The 9,161-nt window shown below is 52.8% G+C and overlaps 1 long non-coding RNA gene across 1 annotated transcript; it reads right to left on the bottom strand.

Moving 5' to 3' along the window:
- Positions 1 to 2,861: 2,861 nt before the first annotated feature.
- LOC146806265 (uncharacterized) lies at positions 2,862 to 5,253 on the bottom strand. The gene is made up of 3 exons (XR_014967559.1): positions 5,152 to 5,253; positions 4,777 to 4,892; positions 2,862 to 3,290 (listed from the first exon to the last, which is right to left on the bottom strand). It is a non-coding gene; the product is annotated as an uncharacterized LOC146806265 (long non-coding RNA).
- Positions 5,254 to 9,161: the final 3,908 nt, after the last annotated feature.

Genomic DNA, 9,161 nt, shown 5'->3' with positions numbered 1-9,161 from the left:
CCCACAATGGACATGTGACACAACAAGACCGATCCAGAGCCAAATAAGCATCAGAGCAAACAATCTACAGGTCAAACACTCAGGAGAACATCCCAATCTGTCCCCCGCAACATACCCATCCCCAAGTGGACATTGAGAGGAATGCTAGGCACAGCCAACTACTTGGAGGAAATGTGTCAATTTGAATATGTATGAAACATAGATGTCGCATGAAACACCATTAACATTGTCTCTCTCTAACACACAGGGCAACGTCGTCGATCTCCCTTCAACACGGGGGGAAGAATCTCAGTCCCAGGCACCGTGTGAAGACGATCCCACCGGCAGCGACGACTCTCACCACTCCGTGGATGACCCCGACCAACCTGGTCCCTCTGGTGCCCAAGCCCCTGCAGCACCTGCGTCAGGTACATCTGCGCCAACCACCACCCCCATTCCTGCCACATCCCAGGACACACCCAGGAGCCCTGCTCACACTGAACAACAGAGCCAGACTGACCAGGAGGGACAAGGTTCTCCGGGCACCCAGGAGGAGGCAGGCAACCCTGCAAATGCCATCCCTCAGGGGTCCCGTAGACCCGATGTGCCCACAAGGGCAGGCCAGGCTCAAGTGGGCAGGGGTGGTGGGAGTGGAGGCAGGCGGAGGCGCGAACCTGACCAGCCAGCTCAGGACCCCGGTATGTCACACATACGCAACATCCTGGACTCATACCGGCGTGACACCAGAGGCATCAACCAGGTCGTGTCAAGACTCTCCGAGATGCAGGGGACCCTCGATGACATTAAGAACCTGCAGGTCGAGCATCATGCCAGTCATCAACAACACCAAGGACGAATGGAGGCAAGACTGGCTGAGCACCTGGCGGTGTACAGGGACGTGAGCCAATCACTCCGTCAGATCGCCCAAAGCCTGGCAAACCCTCCCTGTGCCACCAGGCGTAGACTAGCACCAGACACAGGGAGGGAGGAGGAGGAGGATTTATCTGACGGAGCGTCCCCAGCATCGTCAAGGCCTGCATCTGAGGGTCCCCGGAGGAAGGTGGGTCGTCCACGGAAAAGACCGTGAGAGTCAGTGGACCATCCCCATCTCCCAGGTCACCTGGCCTGGCACCTGGCCCTCTGGCGCAACAGCAGCACCTCATCCAATGACATTCTCTGCCACATGGACTTGCTGGTCACAGTCTGACCAATGATGACCAACACTGTGGTCTGGACTCTGATGACTTCCAATGCCAAGGATACCATCTCCCCCTGTGAACTTTGGATTCTATTCCCCCGGTACAGAACCCAATTGCATCGACCAAACCACTTACCCCACCGTAAATAAATATTTCACTTTGGACATGAGACGTTCTTGTTATTTTGCATCATTCAACGACATATGTGTGTGGAAATGTCAAACTATGGCTGAGTGTTGAACCAACTCCAGCCATCCATACCCTGGGATCAGAGTCTGGTACAGGACACACATGGGTCACAAGGTATCATTCAATGTAGGCATGGAGCACAACACTCACCTGTGATGGCCTCTGGCTGCTGAGGGGGGCTTGCTAAACTGTGCGGAGAGACCTATTTTGGAGATCATCATCAAGGCGTAGAGGCCATGGCTCATGTGGAGGTTCCCGGGGAGGGAGTCCCAGGTATGTGTGGGCAGGTGGGAGAACAATGTCCTGTATGCTGGAGTACGGTGGATGTGAAGAACAGTGGCCAGGGCAAGGTTGGATGCATGGAGATGGCCCAACGGGATCTAGGATGACAGACGTACAAGGTTGGTTGGGGTCGGGGTTGTGGACGGCCTCCTGAGTGTGGGTGGGGAAGGTGGAGGTCACCCTGCAGCAGACAGTGATCCATTGCAGCTATCCATGGTGGACGGTGAGGTGGCTGGGGCGCAGGGGGTTGAATCTGAGGTGTGCAGATGCCCCCTGGATGTGGACAAGTTACCTGGGAGTTTGGATGTACTTGCTCCGTAGAGGGCAGGGCAGTATTTGACACGGATGTTGTCATGGACCTGGGGGATGGTCTGTCTTTTCTTGGAGTGGATCTATCTCTGGATCATGTGCATAATGCAGAGGGCCTTGCAGCATGAGGTACAGATGCTGTGGACTAGCATGGCAAATGTGAGCGAGCCAAACATGATGCACACCATCTTGTGTGTGTGGCCACTGGGTGCTTGTGCAGGGCTCTTGCGGGTGGGACACAGGCACTTGACCCAGCTGGAAGGGGACAATCCTCAGATGTTCAGCTCAGCCCTGTACAAGTCCAGCCTCAGGTGGCTCGTGTGCAGTCATTCATCAATAGATCTCATGCATACTTGAATGATGTTACTGCCAATGTCTGTGTCTTTGTTGAGGGTGAGGAGCACTTGGCTGTCAATGGCATACGAGCTGATGATGAGGTGCTGTGCGCATGTGATGGTGGAGAGGGGGGTCCGGGACACTCTGTAGATTGACATGCTGAGAGATGATACCTGTGTGTGACGGGGCAGGGGCGGCAGAGACGACAAACAAGAGAACGTAAGCTGGTCGAGTACTTTATTCTCAACCTATTATATGGTTCGGTACAAGAACGGGGTGTCTAGCTCTTCAAGTGAGGGACTGTCTGGTCGATGCACAGGCGTCACGTTCCTTTTCGCTTCAGGTCAGATGCTGTGGATTCTCCTCTCTTGTTCTCCTCCGAATCTTCCCTCCGCCGTATAGAACAAAAAGAGACGAAAAGTGCTGGTTAGGACGGGGGACTGGAGCGCCGTGACACACGTAGGGGCCGGGAGTGAGGGAAACCAAGTGCGTTCAGTGCTCTCACTCTCTCTTGTGACTGTGAAGGGGGGTGCACGTGTGAGGCGATAGTAGGGGAGGGTACTGGATGCGGTCTCGACGTTACGGGTCTGGGTTTAACAATGGCGGTGTGCTGGCTTTCCCCAACCAACCCGCTACCCTTCCACGTACCTGCTCGAGCCACGCTCCTCCCCTGGGAACGTGGCCGGGCGACTCGCGGTACCGTTGGCCTCCTGGCTTGTCGTCTTCCTCCGGTCTCGCTTCCTCCGTACTGCTACCTCCGCTTCTCCGCTCTCGAATCGTCCTCCACTCTGAATCACCTTCCGCCTCCTGGGAAACGCCGTCCGTCCTCTTCCGGGATCTTACCGCTTTTGTGTAGCCTAGTAACGTGACGTCATCGGTGGGAGTGGCCTCGTCATTCTGAAAGGCGAAGTTAAAGGAGCCCTGACCAGTTCCCACGGGCCAGTCCTGCGTGTAATAAGGTAATGCCTTCTCCAGTGGTCCTGTCACCTCGGGTTGCTGCAGGGGGAGAGAAGGGGTCAACGAGACATCTGGTGTACCACAGTTCTGTTTACAGGAGGGCGGGCCTACAGTATCACACGCCCTGTCACACTGTGCCATGTCCCAGACGATGACACCATACTACATGCTGAAGCCTTGAGTCCCACTCCCATGCCCTTGCTGGGCTACAGAACCGGTAGGGAGTATTAGGGACGTGACCTGGTTGGTGTGACAGGGCCTGGAAGGCGGGGCAGCGCAGTGTAGGCAGTTGGAGTTGCACACTCAGCATGCAAAGGTGCTGTGTGTGTGCCCAGGGTATGTCTGACAGCAGGCGTAAGATGTGCGGATGGACATAGCTCGGAGTGTGGCTGATACATCAGACTGTAGTGTGATGTGGGTAATGCAAGGACAGGATGGTGGTGCAATGTGCAACTTGCATGTGCTGATGGTACAGCCTTTGGCACCGCGTGGCGGCAACAGTGGCATAGACAAGCTGAGGACAGCAAAATGAATGGGTGTTGGGAGGAAGTGAGGAGCATCCTGGAGGCGTGTGTGTTGCCAAATCTGGATACTCTGTTGGCCCTTGCTGCAGGAACGCAGCAGCAGGCGGCATCTCCTTGCAAAATGACAGAATTTGCACACATAGACTAGGATGTCAGAAGGGCAACTGCAACAGGCGCGTGTGTAAAGTAAGGAGTGTCCAGTGTCACATGGCACACCAAGACACAATGCATGCACAATCACCAAAGAAGCATGACACCGGATCAGGAAACTGAAGGCCGACCTGCGCACAGGAGACACACCCTCAGCAGCTGTTGGTGGCCCATTGTGCAGATCAACATGCCAAAAAACATACACGACCTTGTACTTCATGCCCAATAGGGAGCCTAACCCATGAGCAACTGCATTCATGTTGCTAAACTACACATGGACTCCTATGCATAATCTTCCACAACTATGCCAGATATGCCGCATGCAAAGTGGCAAGAGACCTGCATTGACAGAGATGAGGCACCTTGGAGTGTGACAAACACCTTTATTACTCAGTCTCACACTAAGGGAAATCCATCAATTGGAACAGACTCACAGGTCATTTGGCTGACGATGTGTGACCTACACTGGACACCCCCTTCAACACACAGATGTGTAAATCCTACTGAGCTGGCACACAAGTGAAGGGGTTGAGCCTAACACCCCTTGCTGCACACGGAGAGTCTACAATTCCCCATTGAGCCTCATATGGGGCTGTCCCACACTATGTCCACCATTAGCATCCCGTATGTTCCTTGGAGACGTTATGCACACATTGATGCCTTCATCAGAATCCACACACCATTACAGATGACTGTCAGGAAGGGTGACCATCAATTCATGGGAGCCATGCAACACGTCATGTGGCCCATGGTGAGTCGACATGTATGCATGGTAACACAACATGCACAGGAGCAGTCCCCACATATCACAAACACGTACCACCCACAAAATGCCTTGCTGCACTCCTTACCCCAAATGACTTTTCACCATGTCTGTGCATGTAACTCTGATCCAGCACACGTTGCAATACTCATGAGGAATAGCAGGAGGGCAATGATGACATGAGCAGACGACAGCCGCAAGAACCTGGGGAGGACAGACACACAACAATTCAGTGAAGAGCTAGTAATCCGCAGACATGTACATGTACTCTACAGGAATGATGTTGTCACCATGCCCTTAACAAATTTAGTGTCCCAGCTAATATGTGTGGAATGACATCATCACTTGAATGACACATCAGAACACACCTCCAAGTCACTTAGCACACAGTCAGCTCGACACACAAATTGCAACACATGCCACACAAGGCTCAAAGCATGCACACTCAGACACAGGGACTCACCATCATGAGAAGAAGTTGCGGATAAGCTGACTCCGGATGTCCTCATCCTCATCCTCACTTGCCCCGTGCCCGAGCCCTTCATCCTCTACGGGTGGATTATCCTGCTCATCCAGATCAAGGATGAGTGGCACGGCCTTCTCCACTGCCATGTTGTGCAGCATGCAGCACACAATGAAGATTTTGCAGACCTTCACCGGGGCATATGGGAGGGCGCCGCCGGTCTTGTGGAGGCACCGGAATCTGCTCTTCAGGAGTCCAAACGTACTCTCAATGACGCGCCTTGTCTGCCCATGGGTGTCGTTGTACCGGTGTTCTGCAGCTGTTCTGGGGTTGCGGAGAGGCGTCATCAGCCATGGCATGTTGGGATAGCCAGAGCCCCCTACATGGAAACATCATGTGAAGAAGTGGGTCAGGAGATGCCGTAAGATACAAAGATAGCGCTGAACACAGGACTAACAGAGTATACCCACCAACAAGACATGCTTGTTCCGCGTGCAGCTGCAGCATCATTTCTGGCACCCTGCTACGCCTCATGATGTATGCATCATGTGCGGACCCTGGAAAACGTGCACAGACATGGGAAATCAGCATGTTAGCAAGACACACCACAAGGGCATTAATGGAGTGGTAATGTTTTCTGTTTCTATAGGCTACCTCCTGTGCCTGTGGTGGTACCAAAGCCACATGTGTCCCATCTATGGCATCCCTCCCAGGGCATAGAACTCACCCTTGACACCTGTCAACTGCTCACGAGTGGGAAAATGGATGAATTCATCCAGGTGCAACAACATGGCTTCTATAACATCATGCAGGACACGGCTGAACATAGTCTGGGACATGCCACCGACATCAGCTATGGTCAATTGAAACGTGCCGGTGGCAAAAAAATGTAGGGCTGCCATCACCTTCACCTTGGGGGTCAGAGCTGTAGGATACCTGTGTTGTGGTTGGAGGTGTGGTGCAAGCCGGCGGGTCAAGTCCTCTATCAACTCTTGCGAGAATCGGTATCTGCGTATGCAGTCATGTTCACGCATGGCATCCAGGTCTGGCATTCGTCTGGGGAGAGGCGGTGCCCTGCAGAGATTTGGAAGGAATAACGAAGAGTGAGTACATTACCACACCAATGTCACTGAGGTGAGCACATGTTCAACAGCTAATACACATCTGCTTAATACAGAGTCTGTGCTGTGCAATACATCCAGGACACGTGGGCCAGCCAGGTGATACTCCTATGAAGAGCCAGCCACAATAGTTGCATGGCAATGTTGACGTGACATGCCATGAAATAGCTGTTGGCCAGTGTAAGTGACAAGCCAGACACATTACATGAGTGACAGACATCCACATATCAGCATTAGAAGGATGTCATCTCATACAGACAGCCGGCGGTAGTCTAGACGCACAGGTCACATGTTATCTTGAAATGGACAGATGACACACATTTCCATTAAGGGGTCCATGTCAAAAACTGATGTCACAGACATTGATACAACGCCGATATTGCCTCATGTCAGGAAGTCATCTTCGAACCATCATGACACATGTAACGTGTGAGTCCACATGTGGCATGGTGTGCGTATATGTGTGTCATGCACAAATGCACACATACACATGTTGGAAGCTGCAACAGCAGATGGAGTTGACGAAACACCAACGGAAAGCTCATGGGAACACATGACACACACATGACATAGTCACATCGTGGCACACTGGGAGTCACATGTGAGGTGTAATTATCCATGTACCTGCCATCAGGGGACAGTTGCGGGTGTTGCTGACTGTGCCATACCAGTGATGCAGTGCTTGACACGTGTGTCGCACATGCACACATGTGCAAAGTGTGAAGGGGAAGTGTGCCACGTAGTGCCCCATCACACATGACATGTATAAACAGCTCATCACACATCTATTGTGCCACAACATGAGGAGACATGTGCCACATCACTGCCTGACACGCCTAGGCCCTGCACATGAAGGACTGCACTGACAATGACTTCATGTACAGCCTTGTGCGAGTCTGACACCTTCATTCCTTTCGTGTGCGCCTCCTATCACCAGTGTAAGCTGTGAAACGCAGTACACACGCTCTGAGGGGTTACCGTAGGGCCTAGTGATACGGGCCGTACTCACGCCTGTACGGCCTGTACGGCCTGTACACGTGTGAGTACGTGCCTATCACTAGGCCCTACGGTACCCCCAATGATAGTGATAGGCACGTACTCACACGTGTACGGCCCATACACGCGTGGGTACGTGCCTATCACTAGGCACTACGGTACCCCCAACGATAGTGATAGGCACGTACTCACGCGTGTACGGCCCGTACACGTGTGAGTACGGCAAGTATCACTAGGCCCTACGGTACCCCCAACGATAGTGATAGGCACGTACTCACGCGTGTACAGCCCATACACGCGTGAGTACGTGCCTATCACTAGGCCCTACGGTACCCCCAACGATAGTGATAGGCACGTACTCACGCGTGTACGGCCTGTACACACGTGAGTACGGCCCGTATCACTAGGCCCTACGATACCCCCAATGATAGTGATAGGCACGTACTCACGCGTGTACGGGCCGTACACGCGTGAGTACGTGCCTATCACTAGGCCCTACGGTACCCCCAACAATAGTGATAGGCACGTACTCACGCGTGTACGTGCCGTACATGCGTGAGTACGGCCCATATCACTAGGCCCTACGGTACCCCCAACGATAGTGATAGGCACGTACTCACGCGTGTACGGGCCGTACACGCGTGAGTACGTGCCCATCACTATCGTTGGGGGTACCGTAGGGCCTGTATCACTGTAGTGATGGTGCCCTAGGGGTACGTGTGAAAAGCGCCGTACCTGCGTGGGGATTTAAGAAATACAATGGGGACACATGAGGGACAAGTATTAGGGCCTAAATGCATTCTGGTTGTCATGGATACCGAGTTTCAAGTTCAAAATTTTACATCATGTGATCTGAAAAAATCAGTTGACCACATTTAACATTGTTGCAAAGTGGTTGTTGAATTGACATGATGCTGCAAAATCGAAAGATGCAAAGGCTGTCACTGGTGTATGTTTAAAGGGATTGGAGGAAACGTAGGATGCAAATGAGTCTGACCAATCACTCTGTACTCCTGTAAATGAAATAGGCCAGCAAGGCAGATATAAGGCAGGCAGAACCCATGAGAGGGCACTTGCCTGCACAACATGTCAGTCGATACCACTGCTGCTGTATTGTCTCCCTCTGGCACCATGTCAAGGACTGTAGAGAGGGCCCAGCCTTTCACCCAGGAGGAGAACGAGGCCCTGCTGGATGTGATCCTCCCACAGTACCCCATGCTGTATGGTTGTCCAGGGGAGCAGGTGAGTGCTGACTCCACTACCTTTGCCTGTGCACCTTTATTGTGTCTGTCACTTCTGGCATTGTGGCCATGTGTGACAGACATGGAATGTTGGGTGGAGTGGGTCCCAGGGAGGGGGGGGTGGCTTATGTCTCTCATGCAGGGCTTGATGTAGTTCATGTGTGCACTCCTCACTTGCATTGTGCTTACTGTGACATTCACTGCATAGTGCATGGCACATTCCGCCAGTCAAATCCTCTTGGGCATTCTTGGTCTATTGTCCTGCGGTGATTCAGTGGTCACCCCGGTGTGACAGGTGACTGCACCCACAGATGTGTGTGAGAGTTGAGTGGAGCTGTGGTGAGAGTGGTGAGAGTGTCCAAATGATGTGTACGCCCCCTGGACATTGATGTGTGTGAATGTTTCTTGTCATGTGGATGAGTGTCTATGTGGAGTGTTGCACCACAGCTGCATGGAGGAGGCAACTGCTCAATCCATCTGATGTGTGAAGTAAGCCGTGCTGTGTGTCTGACTTGCTGAGCTAGCCCCACACCTGAGACCCCCCTGGCAAGTGGCACATGTGCAGAGTGAGGTGAGTATCCGCTGTTGCCAATGGCAGGTGATTGATGTGTGCCTGTGTGTGTCTGTGTACTCTGCTGAAGTTTCGTCAGTG

Source organism: Triturus cristatus, chromosome 8 (assembly GCF_964204655.1).
Source record: "Triturus cristatus chromosome 8, aTriCri1.1, whole genome shotgun sequence".
In the NCBI taxonomy this organism is placed as follows: domain Eukaryota; kingdom Metazoa; phylum Chordata; class Amphibia; order Caudata; family Salamandridae; genus Triturus; species Triturus cristatus.
Note: the sequence above shows the minus strand (reverse complement) of the source record. Positions and strands in the feature narration are given on the sequence as shown.